General features: G+C 40.0%; 3 non-coding genes across 3 annotated transcripts; all 3 read left to right on the plus strand.

The window, feature by feature from the left end:
- Positions 1 to 6,570: 6,570 nt before the first annotated feature.
- TRNAH-GUG (transfer RNA histidin (anticodon GUG)) lies at positions 6,571 to 6,643 on the plus strand. The gene has a single exon. It is a non-coding gene; the product is annotated as a tRNA-His (tRNA).
- A 513-nt stretch (positions 6,644 to 7,156) lies between these two features.
- On the plus strand, positions 7,157 to 7,229 carry TRNAT-GGU (transfer RNA threonine (anticodon GGU)). The gene has a single exon. It is a non-coding gene; the product is annotated as a tRNA-Thr (tRNA).
- A 6,037-nt stretch (positions 7,230 to 13,266) lies between these two features.
- TRNAY-GUA (transfer RNA tyrosine (anticodon GUA)) lies at positions 13,267 to 13,339 on the plus strand. The gene has a single exon. It is a non-coding gene; the product is annotated as a tRNA-Tyr (tRNA).
- Positions 13,340 to 23,048: the final 9,709 nt, after the last annotated feature.

Consider the following 23,048-nt stretch of genomic DNA (forward strand, 5'->3'; position numbering starts at 1 on the left):
AAATACTCTTTAAAAGTGATTTCATCTCGATTGATCAATATATAAAAATGTACCTCGATTTTTAATACCATTTTCAAAATCGACCTTTCTCGACCAGAGAAGCGCATGTTGAGAATTTTTTCACTATTTTCAAATATAACCACTGAAACCAATATTTTTATATTTTTTGCTTTAATTCAAGCAAATGTACCGATATTCATTCAAAAAACTGTTCAAATTCAATTTTCAGTAAGAAATCGTTGTCACGGATTTTTTATCTTGAAGAAAAAAAACATGCGATTTTTTCGGTACACTTTTGAATGCAATTTTTCTGGACAAATTTTTGACCGAATTCAGCTTAATTACCTATTAAATACTCTTTAAAAGTGATTTCATCTCGATTGATCAATATATAAAAATGTACCTCGATTTTTAATACTATTTTCAAAATTGACGTTTCTCGACCAGAGAAGCACAATTTGAGAATTTTTTCACTATTTTCAAATATAACCACTGAAACCAATATTTTTGTATTTTTTGTTTTAATTCAAGCAAATGTAACGATATTCATTCAAAAAACTGTTTAAATTCAATTTTCAATAAGAAATCGTTGTCACGGATTTTGTATCTTGACGAAAAAAACATGCGATTTTTTCGGTACACTTTTGAATGCATTTTTTTCTGGACAAATTTTTGACCGTATTCAGCTTAATTACTATTAAATACTCTTTAAAAGTGATTTCATCTCGATTGATCAATATATAAAAATGTACCTCGATTTTTAATACCATTTTCAAAATCGACCTTTCTCGACCAGAGAAGCGCATGTTGAGAATTTTTTCACTATTTTCAAATATAACCACTGAAACCAATATTTTTTTTATTTTTTGCCTTAATTCAAGCAAATGTGCCGATATTCATTCAAAAAACTGTTCAAATTAATTTTTCAGTAAGAAATCGTTGTCACGGATTTTGTATCTTGAAGAAAAAACATGCGATTTTTTCGGTACACTTTTGAATGCATTTTTTTCTGGACAAATTTTTGACCGAATTCTGCTTAATTACCTATTAAATACTCATTAAAAGTGATTTCATCTCGATTGATCAATAAATAAAAATGTTCTTCGATTTTTAATACCATTTTCAAAATTGACGTTTCTCGACCAGAGAAGCACAATTTGAGAATTTTTTCACTATTTTCAAATATAACCACTGAAACCAATATTTTTGTATTTTTTGTTTTAATTCCAGCAAATGTAACGATATTCATTCAAAAAACTGTTTAAATTCAATTTTCAATAAGAAATCGTTGTCACGGATTTTGTATCTTGACGAAAAAAACATGCGATTTTTTCGGTACACTTTTGAATGCATTTTTTTCTGGACAAATTTTTGACCGTATTCAGCTTAATTACCTATTAAATACTCTTTAAAAGTGATTTCATCTCGATTGATCAATATATAAAAATGTACCTCGATTTTTAATACCATTTTCGAAATCGACCTTTCTCGACCAGAGAAGCGCATGTTGAGAATTTTTTCACTATTTTCAAATATAACCACTGAAACCAATATTTTTTTTTGCCTTAATTCAAGCAAATGTGCCGATATTCATTCAAAAAACTGTTCAAATTAATTTTTCAGTAAGAAATCGTTGTCACGGATTTTGTATCTTGAAGAAAAAAACATGCGATTTTTTCGGTACACTTTTGAATGCATTTTTTTCTGGACAAATTTTTGACCGAATTTAGCTTAATTACCTATTAAATACTCTTTAAAAGTGATTTCATCTCGATTGATCAATATATAAAAATGTACCTCGATTTTTAATACCATTTTCGAAATCGACCTTTCTCGACCAGAGAAGCGCATGTTGAGAATTTTTTCACTATTTTCAAATATAACCACTGAAACCAATATTTTTTTTTGCCTTAATTCAAGCAAATGTGCCGATATTCATTCAAAAAACTGTTCAAATTAATTTTTCAGTAAGAAATCGTTGTCACGGATTTTGTATCTTGAAGAAAAAAACATGCGATTTTTTCGGTACACTTTTGAATGCATTTTTTTCTGGACAAATTTTTGACCGAATTTAGCTTAATTACCTATTAAATACTCTTTAAAAGTGATTTCATCTCGATTGATCAATATATAAAAATGTACCTCGATTTTTAATACCATTTTCAAAATCGACCTTTCTCGACCAGAGAAGCGCATGTTGAGAATTTTTTCACTATTTTCAAATATAACCACTGAAACCAATATTTTTTTTTTGCCTCAATTCAAGCAAATGTGCCGATATTCATTCAAAAAACTGTTCAAATTCAATTTTCAGTAAGAAATCGTTGTCACGGATTTTGTATCTTGAAGAAAAAAAACATGCGATTTTTTCGGTACACTTTTGAATGCAATTTTTCTGCACAAATTTTTGACTTAATTCAGCTTAATTACCTATTAAATACTCTTTAAAAGTGATTTCATCTCGATTGATCAATATATAAAAATGTACCTCGATTTTTAATACTATTTTCAAAATTGACGTTTCTCGACCAGAGAAGCACAATTTGAGAATTTTTTCACTATTTTCAAATATAACCACTGAAACCAATATTTTTTTTTTGCCTCAATTCAAGCAAATGTGCCGATATTCATTCAAAAAACTGTTCAAATTAATTTTTCAGTAAGAAATCGTTGTCACGGATTTTGAATCTTGAAGAAAAAAAACATGCGATTTTTTCGGTACACTTTTGAATTCATTTTTTTCTGTACAAACTTTTGACCGAATTCAGCTTAATTACCTATTAAATACTCATTAAAAGTGATTTCATCTCGATTGATCAATAAATAAAAATGGACCTCGGTTTTTAATACCATTTTCAAAATCCACCTTTCTGGACCAGAGAAGCACATTTTGAGTATTTTTTCACTATTTTCTAATAAAACCGCTGAAACCATTATTTTTGTAATTTTTGCTTTAATTCAAGCAAATGTAACGATATTCATTCAAAAAACTGTTTAAATTCAATTTTCAATAAGAAATCGTTGTCACGGATTTTGTATCTTGACGAAAAAAACATGCGATTTTTTCGGTACACTTTTGAATGCATTTTTTTCTGGACAAATTTTTGACCGTATTCAGCTTAATTATCTATTAAATACTCATTAAAAGTGATTTCATCTCGATTGATCAATAAATAAAAATGGACCTCGGTTTTTAATACCATTTTCAAAATCGACATTTCTCGACCAGAGAAGCACATTTTGAGTATTTTTTCACTATTTTCTAATATAACCGCTGAAACCATTATTTTTGTAATTTTTGCTTTAATTCAAGCAAATGTAACGATATTCATTCAAAAAACTGTTTAATTTCAATTTTCAATGAGAAATCGTTGTCACGGATTTTGTATCTTGAAGAAAAAAACATGCTATTTTTTCGGTACACTTTTGAATGCATTTTTTTCTGGACAGATTTTTGACCGTATTCAGCTTAATTACCTACAAAATACTCATTAAAAGTGATTTTATCTCGATTGATCAACAAATAAAAATGTACCTCGATTTTTAATACCATTTTCAAAATCGACGTTTCTCGACCAGAGAAGCACATGTTGAGAATTTTTTCACTATTTTCAAATATAACCACTGAAACCATTATTTTTGTATTTTTTGCTTTAATTCAAGCAAATGTAACGATATTCATTCAAAAAACTGTTTAAATTCAATTTTCAAAAAGAAATCGTTGTCACGGATTTTGTATCTTGAAGAAAAAAAACATGCGATTTTTTCGGTACACTTTTGAATGCATTTTTTTCTGAACAAATTTTTGACCGAATTCAGCTTAATTACCTATTAAATACTCATTAAAAGTGATTTCATCTCGATTGATCAATAAATAAAAATGTACCTCGATTTTTAATACCATTTTCAAAATCGACGTTTCTCGACCAGAGAAGCACATTTTGAGTATTTTTTCACTATTTTCAAATATAACCTCTGAAACCATTATTTTTGTATTTTTTGCTTTAATTCAAGCAAATGTAACGATATTCATTCAAAAAACTGTTAATTCAATTTTAAGTAAGAAATCGTTGTCACGGATTTTGTATCTTGAAGAAAAAAAACATGCGATTTTTTCGGTACACTTTTGAATGCATTTTTTCTGGACAAATTTCTGGCCAAATTCAGCTTAATTATCTATTAAATACTCATAAAAGTGATTTCATCTCGATTGATCAATAAATAAAAATGGACCTCGATTTTTAATACCATTTTCTAAATCGACTTTTCTCGACCAGAGAAGCACAATTTGAGAATTTTTTAACTATTTTCAAATATAACCACTGAAACCAATATTTTTGTATTTTTTGCTTTAATTCAAGCAAATGTAACGATATTCATTCAAAAAACTGTTTAAATTCAATTTTCAATAAGAAATCGTTGTCACGGATTTTGTATCTTGACGAAAAAACATGCGATTTTTTCGGTACACTTTTGAATGCATTTTTTTCTGGACAAATTTTTGACCGAATTCAGCTTAATTACCTATTAAATACTCATTAAAAGTGATTTCATCTCGATTGATCAATAAATAAAAATGTACCTCGATTTTTAATACCATTTTCAAAATCGACGTTTCTCGACCAGAGAAGCACATGTTGAGAATTTTTTCACTATTTTCAAATATAGCCTCAGAAACCATTATTTTTGTATTTTTTGCTTTAATTCAAGCAAATGTAACGATATTCATTCAAAAAACTGCTTAAATTCAATTTTCAATAAGATATCGTTGTCACGGATTTTGAATCTTGAAGAAAAATAACATGCGATTTTTTCGGTACACTTTTGAATTCATTTTTTTCTGGACAAACTTTTGACCGAATTCAGCTTAATTACCTATTAAATACTCATTAAAAGTGATTTCATCTCGATTGATCAATAAATAAAAATGGACCTCGGTTTTTAATACCATTTTCAAAATCCACCTTTCTGGACCAGAGAAGCACATTTTGAGTATTTTTTCACTATTTTCTAATAAAACCGCTGAAACCATTATTTTTGTAATTTTTGCTTTAATTCAAGCAAATGTAACGATATTCATTCAAAAAACTGTTTAAATTCAATTTTCAATAAGAAATCGTTGTCACGGATTTTGTATCTTGAAGAAAAAAAACATGCTATTTTTTCGGTACACTTTTGAATGCATTTTTTTCTGAACAAATTTTTGACCGTATTCAGCTTAATTACCTACAAAATACTCATCAAAAGTGATTTCATCTCGATTGATCAATAAATAAAAATGTACCTCGATTTTTAGTACCATTTTCAAAATCGACGTTTCTCGACCAGAGAAGCACATGTTGAGAATTTTTTCACTATTTTCAAATATAACCTCTGAAACCATTATTTTTGTATTTTTTGCTTTAATTCAAGCAAATGTAACGATATTCATTCAAAAAACTGTTAAAATTAAATTTTCAGTAAGAAATCGTTGTCACGGATTTTGTATCATGAAGAAAAAAACATGCGATTTTTTCGGTACACTTTTGAATGCATTTTTTTCTGGACAAATTTTTGACCGAATTTAGCTTAATTACCTATTAAATACTCATTAAAAGTGATTTCATCTCGATTGATCAATAAATAAAAATGTACCTCGATTTTTAATACCATTTTCAAAATCGACGTTTCTCGACCAGAGAAGCACATGTTGAGAATTTTTTCACTATTTTCAAATATAACCTCTGAAACCATTATTTTTGTATTTTTTGCTTTAATTCAAGCAAATGTAACGATATTCATTCAAAAAACTGTTAATTCAATTTTCAGTAAGAAATCGTTGTCACGGATTTTGTATCTTGAAGAAAAAAACATGCGATTTTTTCGGTACACTTTTGAATGCATTTTTTTCTGGACAAATTTCTGACCAAATTCAGCTTAATTATCTATTAAAAGTGATTTCATCTCGATTGATCAATAAATAAAAATGGACCTCGATTTTTAATACCATTTTCAAAATCGACCTTTCTCGACTGGTAAGCGAAAGGTTGGTGGTTCGAGCCCACCCGGGAGAGGTTTTTGTGGGGTCTCAGATGTAGCGTAAAAATTCATAAGTTTTCCACAATACCTGACGCCCATTTAATTTTTAGGCTTCCGTGGCGCAATGGTTAGCGCGTTCGGCTGTTAACCGAAAGGTTGGTGTTTCGAGCCCACCCGGGAGAGGTGTTGTGAGATCTCAGATGTAACGTAAAAAGTCAGTGTTTTTCCACAATACCTGACGAACATTTTATTTTTTAGGCTTCCGTGGCGCAATGGCTAGCGTGTTCGGCTGTTAAACGAAAGGTTGGTGGTTCGAGCCAATCCGGGAGCGGTGCTGTGAGATTTCAGATGTTACGTAAAAAGTCAAAGTTTTTCCACAATACCTGACGACTATTTAATTTCAGAGCTTCCCTGGCTCAATGAATACCACGTTCGGCTGTTAACCGAAAGGTTGGTGGTTCAAGCCCATCCGGGAGCGGTGTTGTGAGGTCCCAAATGTAACGTAAAAAGCCAAACTTTTTCGACAATACCTGACGACCATTTAATTTTTGGGCTTCCGTGGCGCAATTGCTAGCGCGTTCGGCTGTGAACCGAAAGGTTGGTGCTTCGAGCCCATCCGGGAGCGGTGCTGTGAGGTTTGAGATGTTAAGTAAAAAGTCAAAGCTTTCCACAATACCTGACGACTATTTAATTTCAGAGCTTCCGTGGCTCAATGAATACCACGTTCGGCTGTTAACCGAAAGGTTGGTGGTTCGAGCCCATCCGGGAGCGGTGTAGTGAGGTCTCAGATGTAGCGTAAAAAGTCATAAGTTTTCCAGAATACCTGACAACCATTTCATTTCTGAGCTTCCGTGGCTGAATGGTTAGCGCGTTCGGCTGGAAGCGAAAGGTTGGTGGTTCGAGCCCACCCGGGAGCGGTGTTGTGAGATCTCAAATGTAACGTAAAAAGCCAAAGTTTTTCCACAATATCTGACGACCATTTAATTTTTAGGCTTCCGTGGCGCAATGGTTAGCGCCTTCGGCTGTTAACCTAAAGGTTGGTTGTTCGAGCACACCCGAGAGCGGTGCTGTGAGGTTTCAGATGTTACGTAAAAAGTCAAAGTTTTTCCACAATACCTAACAACCATTTAATTTCTGAGCTTCCGTGGCTCAATGGTTGGCGCGTTCGGCTGGTAACCGAAAGGTTGGTGGTTCGAGCCCACCCGGGAGAGGTGTTTTGGGGTCTTAGATGTCGCGTAAAAAGTCATAGTTTTTCAACAATACCTGACGACCATTTAATTTTTGGGCTTCCGTGGCGCATTGGCTAGCGCGTTCGGCTGTTTACCGAAAGGTTGGTGGTTCGAGCCCATCCGGGAGAGGTGTTGTGGGGTCTCAGATGTAGCGTAAAAAGTCATAAGTTTTCCACAATACCTGACAACCAATTAAAATCTGAGCTTCCGTGGCTCAATGGTTAGCGCTTTCGGCTGTTAACCGATAGGTTGGTGGTTCGAGCCCATAAGGGAGCGGTGTTGTAAGGTCTCAGATTTAACGTAAAAAGTCAGTGTTTTTCCACAATACCTGACGAACATTTAATTTTTGGGCTTCCGTGGCGCAATGGATAGCGCGTTCAGCTGTTAACCGAAAGGTTGGTGGTTCGATCAAACCCGGGAGCGGTGTTGTGAGGTCTCAGATGTAAAGTAAAAACCAAAGTTTTTCAACAATACATGACGATCATTTAATTTTTGGGCTTCCGTGGCTCAATGAATACCGCATTCGGCTGTTAACCGAAAGGTTGGTGGTTCGAGCCCACACGGGAGCGTTGTTGTGAGATCTCAAATGTAACGTAATAAGCGAAAGTTTATCAACAACACCTGACGACCATTTAATTTTTGGGCTTCCGTGGCTCAATGAATACCGCATTCGGCTGTTAACCGAAAGGTTGGTGGTTCGAGCCCACCCGGAGCGGTGTTGTGAGATCTCAAATGTAACGTAAAAAGCCAAAGTTTTTCCACAATATCTGACGGCCATTTATTTTTTAGGCTTCCTTGGCGCAATGGTTAGCGTGTTCAACTGTTAACCGGAAGGTTGGTGGTTCGAGCCCACCCGGAAGAGGTGCTGTGGGGTCTCAGATGTAGCGTAAAAAGTCATAAGTTTTCCACAACACCTGACGACTATTTAATTTCTGAGCTTCCGTGGCTTAATGGTTAGCGCGCTCGGCTGTTAACCGTAAGGGTGGTGGTTCGAGCCCACCCGGGGGCGGCGATGTGAGGTCTCAAAGGTAACGCCAAAGTTTTTCCACAATATCTGGCGACCATTTAATTTTTAGGCTTTCGTGGCGCAATGGTTAGCGCGTTCGGCTGTTAACCGAAAGGTTGGTGGTTCGAGCCCACCCGGGAGCAGTGTTGTGAGGTCTCAGATGTGACGTAAAAGCCAAAGTTTTTCAACAATACCTGACGACCATTTAATTTTTGGGCTTCCGTGGCGCATTGGCTGGCGCGTTCGGCTGTTTACCGAAAGGTTGGTGGTTCGATCAAACCCGGGAGCGGTGTTGTGAGGTCTCAGATGTAAAGTAAAAAGCCAAAGTTTTTCAACAATACATGACGACCATTTAATTTTTGGGCTTCCGTGGCGCAATGAAATACCGCATTCGGCTGTTAACCGAAAGGTTGGTGGGTGGTTCGAGCCCACCCGGAGCGGTGTTGTGAGATCTCAAATGTAACGTAAAAAGCCAAAGTTTTTCCACAATATCTGACGACCATTTATTTTTTAGGCTTCCTTGGCGCAATGGTTAGCGTGTTCGGCTGTTAACCGAAAGGTTGGTTGTTCGAGCCCACCCGGGAGCGGTGTTGTGGGGTCTCAGATGTAGCGTAAAAAGTCATAAGTTTTCCACAATACCTGACAACCATTTAGTTTCTGAGCTTCCATAGCTCAATGGTTAGCGCGTTCGGCTGTTAACCGAAAGGTTGGTGGTTCGAGCCCACACGGGAGCGTTGTTGTGAGATCTCAAATGTAACGTAATAAGCGAAAATTTATCAACAACTCCTGACGACCAGTTAATTTTTAGGCTTCCGTGGCGCAATGGTTAGCGCGTTGAACTGTTAACCGGAAGGTTGGTGGTTCGAGCCCACCCGGAAGAGGTGCTGTGGGGTCTCAGATGTAGCGTAAAAAGTCATAAGTTTTCCACAACACCTGACGACTATTTAATTTTTGGGCTTCCGTGGCTCAATGAATACCGCATTCGGCTGTTAACCGAAAGGTTGGTGGTTCGAGCCCACCCGGAGCGGTGTTGTGAGATCTCAAATACCTGACGATTATTTAATTTCTGAGCTTCCGTGGCTTAATGGTTAGCGCGTTCGGCTGTTAACCGAAAGGTTGGTGGTTCTAGCCCACCCGGGAGCGGCGTTGTGAGGTCTCAAAGGTAACGCCAAAGTTTTTCCACAATATCTGGCGACCATTTAATTTTTAGGCTTTGGTGGCGCAATGGTTAGCGCGTTCGGCTGTTAACCAAAAGGTTGGTGGTTCGAGCCCACCCGGGAGCTGTGTTTTGAGATCTCAAATGTAACGTAAAAAGCCATAGTTTTTCAACAATACCTGACAACCATTTAATATCTGAGCTTCCGTGGCGCAATGGCTACCGCGTTCGGCTGTTATCCGAAAGATTGGTGGTTCGAGCCCACCCGGGAGCAGTGTTTTGAGATCTCAAATGTAACGTAAAAAGCCATAGTTTTTCAACAATACCTGACAACCATTTAATTTTTGGGCTTCCGTGGCGCAATGGCTAGCGCGTTCGGCTGTTTACCGAAAGGTTGGTGGTTCGAGCCCATCCGGGAGAGGTGTTGTGGGGTCTCATATGTAGCGTAAAAAGTCATAATTTTTCCGCAATACCTGACAACCATTTAATATCTGAGCTTCCGTGGCTCAATGGTTAGCGCTTTCGGCTGTTAACCGATAGAATGGTGGTTCGAGCCCACCCGGGAGCGGTGTTGTGAGATCTCAAATGTAACGTAAAAAGCCATAGTTTTTCAACAATACCTGACGACCATTTAATACTTGGGCTTCCGTGGCGCAATGGACAGCGCGTTCAGCTGTTAACCGAAAGGTTGGTGGTTCGATCAAACCAAAGAGCGGTGTTGTGAGGTCTCAGATGTAAAGTTAATAGCCAAAGTTTTTCAACAATACATGACGACAATTTAATTTTTGGGCTTCCGTGGCTCAATGAATACCGCATTCGGCTGTTAACCGAAAGGTTGGTGGTTCGAGCCCACCCGGAGCGGTCTTGTGAGATCTCAAATGTAACGTAAAAAGCCAAAGTTTTTCCACAATATCTGAAAGCCATTTAATTTTTAGGGTTCCGTGGCGCAATGGTTAGCGCGTTCGGCTGCTAACCGAAAGGTTGATGGTTCGAGCCCATAAGGGAGAGGTGTTGTGGGGTCTCAGATGTAGCGTAAAAAGTCATAAGTTTTCCACAATACTTGACAACCATTAATATCTGAGCTTCCGTGGCTCAATGGTTAGCGCTTTCGGCTGTTAACCGATAGGTTGGTGGTTCGAGCCCACCCGGGAGCGGTGTTGTGAGATCTCAAATGTAACGTAAAAAGCCATAGTTTTTCAACAATACCTGACGACCATTTAATACTTGGGCTTCCGTGGGGCAATGGATAGCGCGTTCAGCTGTTAACCGAAAGGTTGGTGGTTCGATCAAACCCGGGAGCGGTGTTGTGAGATCTCAGATGTAAAGTAAAAAGCCAAAGTTTTTCAACAATACATGACGACCATTTAATTTTTGGGCTTCCGTGGCTCACTGAATACCGCATTCGGCTGTTAACCGAAAGGTTGGTGGTTCGAGCCCACCCGGAGCGGTGTTGTGAGATCTCAAATGTAACGTAAAAAGCCAAAGTTTTTCCACAATATCTGACGGCCATTTATTTTTTAGGCTTCCTTGGCGCAATGGTTAGCGCGTTGGGCTGTTAACCGAAAGGTTGGTGGTTCGAGCCCACACGGGAGCGTTGTTGTGAGATCTCAAATGTAACGTAATAAGCGAAAATTTATCAACAACACCTGACGACCATTTAATTTTTGGGCTTCCGTGGCGCAATGGTTAGCGCGTTCAGCTGTTAACCGAAAGGTTGGTGGTTCGAGCCCACCCGGGAGAGGTGGTGTGGGGTCTCAGATGTAGCGTAAAAAGTCATAAGTTTTCCACAATACCTGACAACTATTTAATTTCTGAGCTTCCGTGGCTTAATGGTTAGCGCGTTCGGCTGTTAACCGAAAGGTTGGTGGTTCGAGCCCACCAGGGAGCGGCGTTGTGAGGTCTCAAAGGTAACGCCAAAGTTTTTCCACAATATCTGGCGACCATTTAATTTTGAGGCTTTCGTGGCGCAATGGTTAGCGCGTTCGGCTGTTAACCGAAAGGTTGGTGGTTCGAGCCCACCCGGGAGCGGTGTTTTGAGATCTCAAATGTAACGTAAAAAGCCATAGTTTTTCAACAATACCTGACAACCACTTAATATCTGAGCTTCCGTGGCGCAATGGCTAGCGCGTTCGGCTGTTTACCGAAAGGTTGGTGGTTCGAGCCCATCCGGGCGAGGTGTTGTGGGGTCTCAGATGTAGCGTAAAAAGTCATAAGTTTTCCACAATACCTGACAACCATTTAATATCTGAGCTTCCGTGGCTCAATGGTTAGCGCTTTCGGCTGTTAACCGTTAGGTTGGTGGTTCGAGCCCATCCGGGAGCGGTGTTGTGAGATCTCAAATGTAACGTAAAAATCCATAGTTTTTCAACAATACCTGACGACCATTTAATACTAGGGCTTCCGTGGCGCAATGGACAGCGCGTTCAGCTGTTAACCGAAAGGTTGGTGGTTCGATCAAACCAAAGAGCGGTGTTGTGAGGTCTCAGATGTAAAGTTAATAGCCAAAGTTTTTCAACAATACATGACGACAATTTAATTTTTGGGCTTCCGTGGCTCAATGAATACCGCATTCGGCTGTTAACCGAAAGGTTGGTGGTTCGAGCCCACCCGGAGCGGTCTTGTGAGATCTCAAATGTAACGTAAAAAGCCAAAGTTTTTCCACAATATCTGAAAGCCATTTAATTTTTAGGGTTCCGTGGCGCAATGGTTAGCGCGTTCGGCTGCTAACCGAAAGGTTGGTGGTTCGAGCCCATAAGGGAGAGGTGTTGTGGGGTCTCAGATGTAGCGTAAAAAGTCATAAGTTTTCCACAATACTTGACAACCATTTAATATCTGAGCTTCCGTGGCTCAATGGTTAGCGCTTTCGGCTGTTAACCGATAGGTTGGTGGTTCGAGCCCACCCGGGAGCGGTGTTGTGAGATCTCAAATGTAACGTAAAAAGCCATAGTTTTTCAACAATACCTGACGACCATTTAATACTTGGGCTTCCGTGGCTCACTGAATACCGCATTCGGCTGTTAACCGAAAGGTTGGTGGTTCGAGCCCACCCGGAGCGGTGTTGTGAGATCTCAAATGTAACGTAAAAAGCCAAAGTTTTTCCACAATATCTGACGACCATTTATTTTTTAGGCTTCCTTGGCGCAATGGTTAGCGTGTTCGGCTGTTAACCGAAAGGTTGGTTGTTCGAGCCCACCCGGGAGCGGTGTTGTGGGGTCTCAGATGTAGCGTAAAAAGTCATAAGTTTTCCACAATACCTGACAACCATTTAGTTTCTGAGCTTCCATAGCTCAATGGTTAGCGCGTTCGGCTGTTAACCGAAAGGTTGGTGGTTCGAGCCCACACGGGAGCGTTGTTGTGAGATCTCAAATGTAACGTAATAAGCGAAAATTTATCAACAACTCCTGACGACCATTTAATTTTTGGGCTTCCGTGGCGCAATGGTTAGCGCGTTGAACTGTTAACCGAAAGGTTGGTGGTTCGAGCCCACCCGGGAGAGGTGGTGTGGGGTCTCAGATGTAGCGTAAAAAGTCATAAGTTTTCCACAATACCTGACAACTATTTAATTTCTGAGCTTCCGTGGCTTAATGGTTAGCGCGTTCGGCTGTTAACCGAAAGGTTGGTGGTTCGAGCCCACCCGGGAGCGGCGTTGTGAGGTCTCAAAGGTAACGCCAAAGTTTTTCCAAAATATCTGGCGACCATTTAATTTTTAGGCTTTCGTGGCGCAATGGTTAGCGCGTTCGGCTGTTAACCGAAAGGTTGGTGGTTCGAGCCCACCCGGGAGCGGTGTTTTGAGATCTCAAATGTAACGTAAAAAGCCATAAATTTTCAACAATACCTGACAACCATTTAATATCTGAGCTTCCGTGGCGCAATGGCTAGCGCGTTCGGCTGTATACCGAAAGGTTGGTGGTTCGAGCCCATCCGGGAGAGGTGTTGTGGGGTCTCAGATGTAGCGTAAAAAGTCATAAGTTTTCCACAATACCTGACAACCATTTAATATCTGACCTTTCGTGGCTTAATGGTTAGCGCTTTCGGCTGTTAACCGATAGGTTGGTGGTTCGAGCCCATCCGGGAACGGTGTTGTGAGATCTCAAATGTAACGTAAAAAGCCTTAGTTTTTCCACAACACCTGACGACTATTTAATTTTTGGGCTTCCGTGGCTCAATGAATACCGCATTCGGCTGTTAACCGAAAGGTTGGTGGTTCGAGCCCACCCGGAGCGGTGTTGTGAGATCTCAAATACCTGACGATTATTTAATTTCTGAGCTTCCGTGGCTTAATGGTTAGCGCGTTCGGCTGTTAACCGAAAGGTTGGTGGTTCTAGCCCACCCGGGAGCGGCGTTGTGAGGTCTCAAAGGTAACGCCAAAGTTTTTCCACAATATCTGGCGACCATTTAATTTTTAGGCTTTGGTGGCGCAATGGTTAGCGCGTTCGGCTGTTAACCAAAAGGTTGGTGGTTCGAGCCCACCCGGGAGCTGTGTTTTGAGATCTCAAATGTAACGTAAAAAGCCATAGTTTTTCAACAATACCTGACAACCATTTAATATCTGAGCTTCCGTGGCGCAATGGCTACCGCGTTCGGCTGTTATCCGAAAGATTGGTGGTTCGAGCCCACCAGGGAGCAGTGTTGTGAGGTCTCAGATGTGACGTAAAAAGCCAAAGTTTTTCAACAATACCTGACGACCATTTAATTTTTGGGCTTCCGTGGCGCAATGGCTAGCGCGTTCGGCTGTTTACCGAAAGGTTGGTGGTTCGAGCCCATCCGGGAGAGGTGTTGTGGGGTCTCATATGTAGCGTAAAAAGTCATAATTTTTCCGCAATACCTGACAACCATTTAATATCTGAGCTTCCGTGGCTCAATGGTTAGCGCTTTCGGCTGTTAACCGATAGAATGGTGGTTCGAGCCCACCCGGGAGCGGTGTTGTGAGATCTCAAATGTAACGTAAAAAGCCATAGTTTTTCAACAATACCTGACGACCATTTAATACTTGGGCTTCCGTGGCGCAATGGACAGCGCGTTCAGCTGTTAACCGAAAGGTTGGTGGTTCGATCAAACCAAAGAGCGGTGTTGTGAGGTCTCAGATGTAAAGTTAATAGCCAAAGTTTTTCAACAATACATGACGACCATTTAATTTTTGGGCTTCCGTGGCTCACTGAATACCGCATTCGGCTGTTAACCGAAAGGTTGGTGGTTCGAGCCCACCCGGAGCGGTGTTGTGAGATCTCAAATGTAACGTAAAAAGCCAAAGTTTTTCCACAATATCTGACGGCCATTTATTTTTTAGGCTTCCTTGGCGCAATGGTTAGCGTGATCGGCTGTTAACCGAAAGGTTGGTTGTTCGAGCCCATAAGGGAGCGGTGTTGTGAGGTCTCAGATTTAACGTAAAAAGTAAGTGTTTTTCCACAATACCTGACGAACATTTAATTTTTGGGCTTCCTTGGCGCAATGGCTAGCGCGTTGGGCTGTTTACCGAAAGGTTGGCGATTCGAGCCCACCCGGGAGCAGTGTTGTGAGGTCTCAGATGTGACGTAAAAAGCCAAAGTTTTTCAACAATACCTGACGACCATTTAATTTTTGGGCTTCCGTGGCGCAATGGCTAGCGCGTTCGGCTGTTTACCGAAAGGTTGGTGGTTCGAGCCCATCCGGGAGAGGTGTTGTGGGGTCTCAGATGTAGCGTAAAAAGTCATAATTTTTCCGCAATACCTGACAACCATTTAATATCTGAGCTTCCGTGGCTCAATGGTTAGCGCTTTCGGCTGTTAACCGATAGAATGGTGGTTCGAGCCCACCCGGGAGCGGTGTTGTGAGATCTCAAATGTAACGTAAAAAGCCATAGTTTTTCAACAATACCTGACGACCATTTAATACTTGGGCTTCCGTGGCGCAATGGACAGCGCGTTCAGCTGTTAACCGAAAGGTTGGTGGTTCGATCAAACCAAAGAGCGGTGTTGTGAGGTCTCAGATGTAAAGTTAATAGCCAAAGTTTTTCAACAATACATGACGACAATTTAATTTTTGGGCTTCCGTGGCTCAATGAATACCGCATTCGGCTGTTAACCGAAAGGTTGGTGGTTCGAGCCCACCCGGAGCGGTCTTGTGAGATCTCAAATGTAACGTAAAAAGCCAAAGTTTTTCCACAATATCTGAAAGCCATTTAATTTTTAGGGTTCCGTGGCGCAATGGTTAGCGCGTTCGGCTGCTAACCGAAAGGTTGATGGTTCGAGCCCATAAGGGAGAGGTGTTGTAAGGTCTCAGATGTAGCGTAAAAAGTCATAAGTTTTCCACAATACTTGACAACCATTAATATCTGAGCTTCCGTGGCTCAATGGTTAGCGCTTTCGGCTGTTAACCGATAGGTTGGTGGTTCGAGCCCACCCGGGAGCGGTGTTGTGAGATCTCAAATGTAACGTAAAAAGCCATAGTTTTTCAACAATACCTGACGACCATTTAATACTTGGGCTTCCGTGGCGCAATGGATAGCGCGTTCAGCTGTTAACCGAAAGGTTGGTGGTTCGATCAAGCCCGGGAGCGGTGTTGTGAGATCTCAGATGTAAAGTAAAAAGCCAAAGTTTTTCAACAATACATGACGACCATTTAATTTTTGGGCTTCCGTGGCTCACTGAATACCGCATTCGGCTGTTAACCGAAAGGTTGGTGGTTCGAGCCCACCCGGAGCGGTGTTGTGAGATCTCAAATGTAACGTAAAAAGCCAAAGTTTTTCCACAATATCTGACGGCCATTTATTTTTTAGGCTTCCTTGGCGCAATGGTTAGCGTGATCGGCTGTTAACCGAAAGGTTGGTTGTTCGAGCCCATAAGGGAGCGGTGTTGTGAGGTCTCAGATTTAACGTAAAAAGTCAGTGTTTTTCCACAATACCTGACGAACATTTAATTTTTGGGCTTCCGTGGCGCAATGGCTAGCGCGTTGGGCTGTTTACCGAAAGGTTGGTGATTCGAGCCCATCCTGGAGAGGTGTTGTGGGGTCTCAGATGTAGCGTAAAAATTCATAAGTTTTCCACAATACCTGACAACCATTTAGTTTCTGAGCTTCCAAAGCTCAATGGTTAGCGCGTTGGGCTGTTAACCGAAAGGTTGGTGGTTCGAGCCCACACGGGAGCGTTGTTGTGAGATCTCAAATGTAACGTAATAAGCGAAAATTTATCAACAACACCTGACGACCATTTAATTTTTGGGCTTCCGTGGCGCAATGGTTAGCGCGTTCAGCTGTTAACCGAAAGGTTGGTGGTTCGAGCCCACCCGGGAGAGGTGGTGTGGGGTCTCAGATGTAGCGTAAAAAGTCATAAGTTTTCCACAATACCTGACAACTATTTAATTTCTGAGCTTCCGTGGCTTAATGGTTAGCGCGTTCGGCTGTTAACCGAAAGGTTGGTGGTTCGAGCCCACCCGGGAGCGGCGTTGTGAGGTCTCAAAGGTAACGCCAAAGTTTTTCCACAATATCTGGCGACCATTTAATTTTGAGGCTTTCGTGGCGCAATGGTTAGCGCGTTCGGCTGTTAACCGAAAGGTTGGTGGTTCGAGCCCACCCGGGAGCGGTGTTTTGAGATCTCAAATGTAACGTAAAAAGCCATAGTTTTTCAACAATACCTGACAACCACTTAATATCTGAGCTTCCGTGGCGCAATGGCTAGCGCGTTCGGCTGTTTACCGAAAGGTTGGTGGTTCGAGCCCATCCGGGAGAGGTGTTGTGGGGTCTCAGATGTAGCGTAAAAAGTCATAAGTTTTCCACAATACCTGACAACCATTTAATATCTGAGCTTCCGTGGCTCAATGGTTAGCGCTTTCGGCTGTTAACCGTTAGGTTGGTGGTTCGAGCCCATCCGGGAGCGGTGTTGTGAGATCTCAAATGTAACGTAAAAATCCATAGTTTTTCAACAATACCTGACGACCATTTAATACTAGGGCTTCCGTGGCGCAATGGACAGCGCGTTCAGCTGTTAACCGAAAGGTTGGTGGTTCGATCAAACCAAAGAGCGGTGTTGTGAGGTCTCAGATGTAAAGTTAATAGCCAAAGTTTTTCAACAATACATGACGACAATTTAATTTTTGGGCTTCCGTGGCTCAATGAATACCGCATTCGGCTGTTAACCGAAAGGTTGGTGGTTCGAGCCCACCCGGAGCGGTCTTGTGAGATCTCAAATGTAACGTAAAAAGCCAAAGTTTTTCCACAATATCTGAAAGCCATTTAATTTTTAGGGTTCCGTGGCGCAATGGTTAGCGCGTTCGGCTGCTAACCGAAAGGTTGGTGGTTCGAGCCCATAAGGGAGAGGTGTTGTGGGGTCTCAGATGTAGCGTAAAAAGTCATAAGTTTTCCACAATACTTGACAACCATTTAATATCTGAGCTTCCGTGGCTCAATGGTTAGCGCTTTCGGCTGTTAACCGATAGGTTGGTGGTTCGAGCCCACCCGGGAGCGGTGTTGTGAGATCTCAAATGTAACGTAAAAAGCCATAGTTTTTCAACAATACCTGACGACCATTTAATACTTGGGCTTCCGTGGCGCAATGGATAGCGCGTTCAGCTGTTAACCGAAAGGTTGGTGGTTCGATCAAACCCGGGAGCGGTGTTGTGAGGTCTCAGATGTAAAGTAAAAAGCCAAAGTTTTTCAACAATACATGACGACCATTTAATTTTTGGGCATCCGTGGCTCACTGAATACCGCATTCGGCTGTTAACCGAAAGGTTGGTGGTTCGAGCCCACCCGGAGCGGTGTTGTGAGATCTCAAATGTAACGTAAAAAGCCAAAGTTTTTCCACAATATCTGACGGCCATTTATTTTTTAGGCTTCCTTGGCGCAATGGTTAGCGTGATCGGCTGTTAACCCAAAGGTTGGTTGTGTTGAATCCGGCGATCCAAAACAAGCCTGGTCATTTATACTTAAATAATAATTGAATTAATGGTTTTCCCCACTGGGGTTTTCCCAGGACCTTTTTTCCCATAAGCAGAAGTTATGGGTTTTTATGGTCCGAATTTAGCTTAGTTAAGGTTAAGTAAAGGTTTACTTATAGTGAATACTTATGTTTGATATGTTTTATATGTAAAGACTTTAAAGAATAACATTGTACTCTAAACCAAAATAAGAACTGTCGTAGAGCACGGCTTGTAATTGCTAAGAAATACTGTACTATTGTAAAGGCTATAGTAATGCATTTGAAAGGTTCGACGGATGGTTTTTGTTACTAGTGTGTTAAAAGGCCCTCTGGCTCTGTAAAGTCATAAAACTTAGGAGTGACGAATTTTGGGGAGCGCTCGCTTGGTAACAACAATAAGGGTAAAAACTTGAACTTTGTGTTAAAACTAGCAGAAGCAAAGCATGAGTAGATCGCTTTGGACTCTTGATGGAGAAAGAGCGTTTGTTACCATCGGACAATATAGATCGCAAACCGACTCTGCCGAGAGAGGTTGTAAAAGAAAGACTTAGAAACTTTAGTTAAACGGACGTGTTTTCAAGGAAAATTATTGTAATGATATCTTGATTTAAGTATGATTTGATAAGACAATACAGTAATTAAAGAAAATATTGATGATTGCATTTGGAGATTCTTCGTTATTGAAATAAAGACACACAAATAAGTTAGGGATTTAGATCGGTGTTTCAGTCCGCCGATGTGATATCAGGAATTATCACAAACTCTTATGTTGGGATGGAAGTCGCAACATAAAATGGTGCCGAAACCCGGGACTAATTACGTGCTCGGGACTAATTACGTACCCGGGACTCATTACGTGCTCGGGAAAAATTACGTTAATTGGACAATTTTGTGAAAATTGGACTTGGTTCGAGAACTTCGAAAATTGTGGTCCCAAGTCAACTCCACGTTGGATGCTTTTTTTGCCGATACCAGACCGAAAGGGAACGTGAACGTGCCGCAAGAAGTCCAGCGGCGGGGAGCGATATGGAGCGGGATGAAGGAGTCCCAGCCCAAAGACATCAGAGTCTACAGAAGCTAAAGGAGTGGTCCTTCTCAAGGTTCGAAGGAACTATATGCAGTTTGGAAGCAAGCAACAAACAACCGTTAGACTTCAGGTTGATAAAATTGATTCGCACTTCGCAATGAAGTTGGGTTCGTAGAAAAATACTTATTAAGAGAAAACAAAGGTTTGACACTAAGTTGTCGTAAGATAAAAAGGTGCTCTGGGTTTTTGAGCTAAGATAAAAAGTGCTCTGGGTTTTTGAGCTAAGATAAAAAGTGCTCTGGTTGAGCTTGGTTAAAGTAGTGCTCTGGTTGAGCTTGGTATAAGGGTTTATTACCGATAGGTCGGTCTTGGCTTGTTGTGAAAGAGAGAGTGTATGATGGCGTGGCCACGGTAAAAAATTAGATGCCCCAGAATGGGCGAATTTAGTATCGTTCCAGAAAGAGCGACAAAAAGTAAATACCCTAGCCGGGTATCCCCTCCCACGTCCCAGAACGGGCGTTAAACAAAGTCCATGAAAGGACATAGACAAAGTCCATGAAAGGACATAAAAAAAGCTCTTAATTGAGCACGAACCTTTTCCTAAATGGATAAAAGGGTTAGCCAAGATAAAAGAGTTGCACATGGGCATTCTTAAGACCTGATCGGGGCGTACCTAAGAAAAAGGCGACGCTTATTAGTTGGCGATTTCGATAGACTTAGTAGTGCATTCACGACACGAGCGGCGCTGTAAGATTTATTTCGAACGGCGTCGACGAGTGATTAACAGGTGTACAGACCGAAGTTTGGATATTCCCTTGTGGTGGTCCCTTCGCGAGTCCCTGGCTGACTTTGTCCAATCGTTATTGCCGTTAAGTAGGTTGTTTGGTAAAAGGTAAATTACTATTTGTAAAAGGTAATGTTGGTATTTGTAAAAAGTGTAAAAGATATATTTGTGTTGGTTAAAAAGTAACACTTATAAGGTGATTCCATAACATGAGTATTTGGTGAAAAATGGTTAAGTAAATTTGGTACAATAACATTGATACTGGTAAAAGTCGTTGCACTTTAAGTGCTACTAAAATGGTGGTTTAAAGGGAATATTATAAGTTAGTGTCCCTGGTGTGAAGGGATGAACGACGTGGATGGTGGCATTCCTACTTTCTCTTTGGTGCCTCTTTTTTCATGGCGCTTCCTTTTCCCACTTCCTTGACCACCTGACATGGCTCGTTGTAGTAGTTTATTGGGAAATATGCATAAAGGTTCATATAAAGTTGTATCTCCCTGAGAAAGGAGAAGAGTTGTATCTCCCTGAGAAAGGAGAAGAGTTGTATCTCCCTGAGAAAGGAGAAGAGTTGTATCTCCCTGAGAAAGGAGAAGAGTTGTATCTCCCTGAGAAAGGAGAAGAGTTGTATCTCCCTGAGAAAGGAGAAGAGTTGTATCTCCCTGAGAAAGGAGAAGAGTTGTATCTCCCTGAGAAAGGAGAAGAGTTGTATCTCCCTGAGAAAGGAGAAGAGTTGTATCTCCCTGAGAAAGGAGAAGAGTTGTATCTCCCTGAGAAAGGAGAAGAGTTGTATCTCCCTGAGAAAGGAGAAGAGTTGTATCTCCCTGAGAAAGGAGAAGAGTTGTATCTCCCTGAGAAAGGAGAAGAGTTGTATCTCCCTGAGAAAGGAGAGGAGTTGTATCTCCCTGAGGAAGGAGAAAATTCAATGGTTTATAAATAGAGTTCAAATTAAGGGTTATTTGATTCAAATTAAGAGTTATTTCATTGAAAAGTAACAATTTGGTTCATTAGTATAACTTGTTTCAAATAAGTAAAAGGTTGATACGTTCTGAGACAAAGGTTGATGATTAGTTGGTCTTATGAACGAAACACTGTAAAAAAGTATTAATTTTTGGAAAGATATTTAAGAGTTCTTGCAGTAATGCAGTAGTCAGCTCATAACATTCTTGAGTAAAAGAAAAAGGGGCATCGCCGCCTCAAACAAAGGGGAAGAACACTGCTCACAGAAGCAACGTTTCAATTATACCTCTGGTACTACAAGTGCTACCACCTAAAAACTGCTAAAAGACTAAAATTTGCATGATGTATAAACTGTAGTTTGAAAATATGTTAATTATGTTGAAAACTGTATAAATAGTTTTAAGTTTGGATATTTTGTAAGAAAATAACTTTAACTGCTTTAAAAATAATCTTTGACCAAAGGGATCGGTTCCCATGAAAAACAAAGTAATAAAACTAGTTAGCTTGGATAGGACAGTTGAAAGATTCAGCTGGGTATAATGACTTGCACGTGCACTGTTAAAAGTTAAAAGTAAAGCAAAATAAAAGAAAAAATAAGAGGGCAATCTTATATTGTCAAAAGACTAAAATAACACAATAAGTTTCTCTTTACACATCCATGTTAAAATATTTATGGTTGAACTTTGTAACTTAAGGGTAGCGATCGGAGCGTGGGATACTTAGTTCTCCTAACTAAAAACTCCTACTAAAAATTTGAGGAAGTTTGTCCCCACGCTACCGAGAGGCTTTGCCCCAGCATAGGGTGAAGGTTGGTTTCTTCTCATTGTAAAAGAAGGGGAACCAATCTTTGAACAGATGTAGAATAACCTATAAAAGCTGTTTCGCTAAACAAAATGAGTCGAGTTACTTCAAATTCAGTAACAGAAATCAATTAAAATTAAATGATAAACTTAAATGAAGAAATGTAAATTTAAATGTAGTCTTTTCAAGAAATTTAAAATAAGTTAAGAAATAAGTAAATTAAAATAGTAAAGTTGAGTTATTTAAATAGAAAAACATGAGAAATTCAAATGAAGGCATGTTGAGTCAATTAAAACTAAGTTGTTGGATCGCTTAATTGTAGGAAATACAGAGATGTATTTCGGCGGGGAGTGTTGAATCCGGCGATCCAAAACAAGCCTGGTCATTTATACTTAAATAATAATTGAATTAATGGTTTTCCCCACTGGGGTTTTCCCAGGACCTTTTTTCCCATAAGCAGAAGTTATGGGTTTTTATGGTCCGAATTTAGCTTAGTTAAGGTTAAGTAAAGGTTTACTTATAGTGAATACTTATGTTTGATATGTTTTATATGTAAAGACTTTAAAGAATAACATTGTACTCTAAACCAAAATAAGAACTGTCGTAGAGCACGGCTTGTAATTGCTAAGAAATACTGTACTATTGTAAAGGCTATAGTAATGCATTTGAAAGGTTCGACGGATGGTTTTTGTTACTAGTGTGTTAAAAGGCCCTCTGGCTCTGTAAAGTCATAAAACTTAGGAGTGACGAATTTTGGGGAGCGCTCGCTTGGTAACAACAATAAGGGTAAAAACTTGAACTTTGTGTTAAAACTAGCAGAAGCAAAGCATGAGTAGATCGCTTTGGACTCTTGATGGAGAAAGAGCGTTTGTTACCATCGGACAATATAGATCGCAAACCGACTCTGCCGAGAGAGGTTGTAAAAGAAAGACTTAGAAACTTTAGTTAAACGGACGTGTTTTCAAGGAAAATTATTGTAATGATATCTTGATTTAAGTATGATTTGATAAGACAATACAGTAATTAAAGAAAATATTGATGATTGCATTTGGAGATTCTTCGTTATTGAAATAAAGACACACAAATAAGTTAGGGATTTAGATCGGTGTTTCAGTCCGCCGATGTGATATCAGGAATTATCACAAACTCTTATGTTGGGATGGAAGTCGCAACAGGTTGT

Source organism: Phalangium opilio, unplaced genomic scaffold (genome assembly GCF_054372755.1).
Source record: "Phalangium opilio isolate 3A_F unplaced genomic scaffold, DU_Popi_V2 ptg000003l_1, whole genome shotgun sequence".
NCBI lineage: Eukaryota > Metazoa > Arthropoda > Arachnida > Opiliones > Phalangiidae > Phalangium > Phalangium opilio.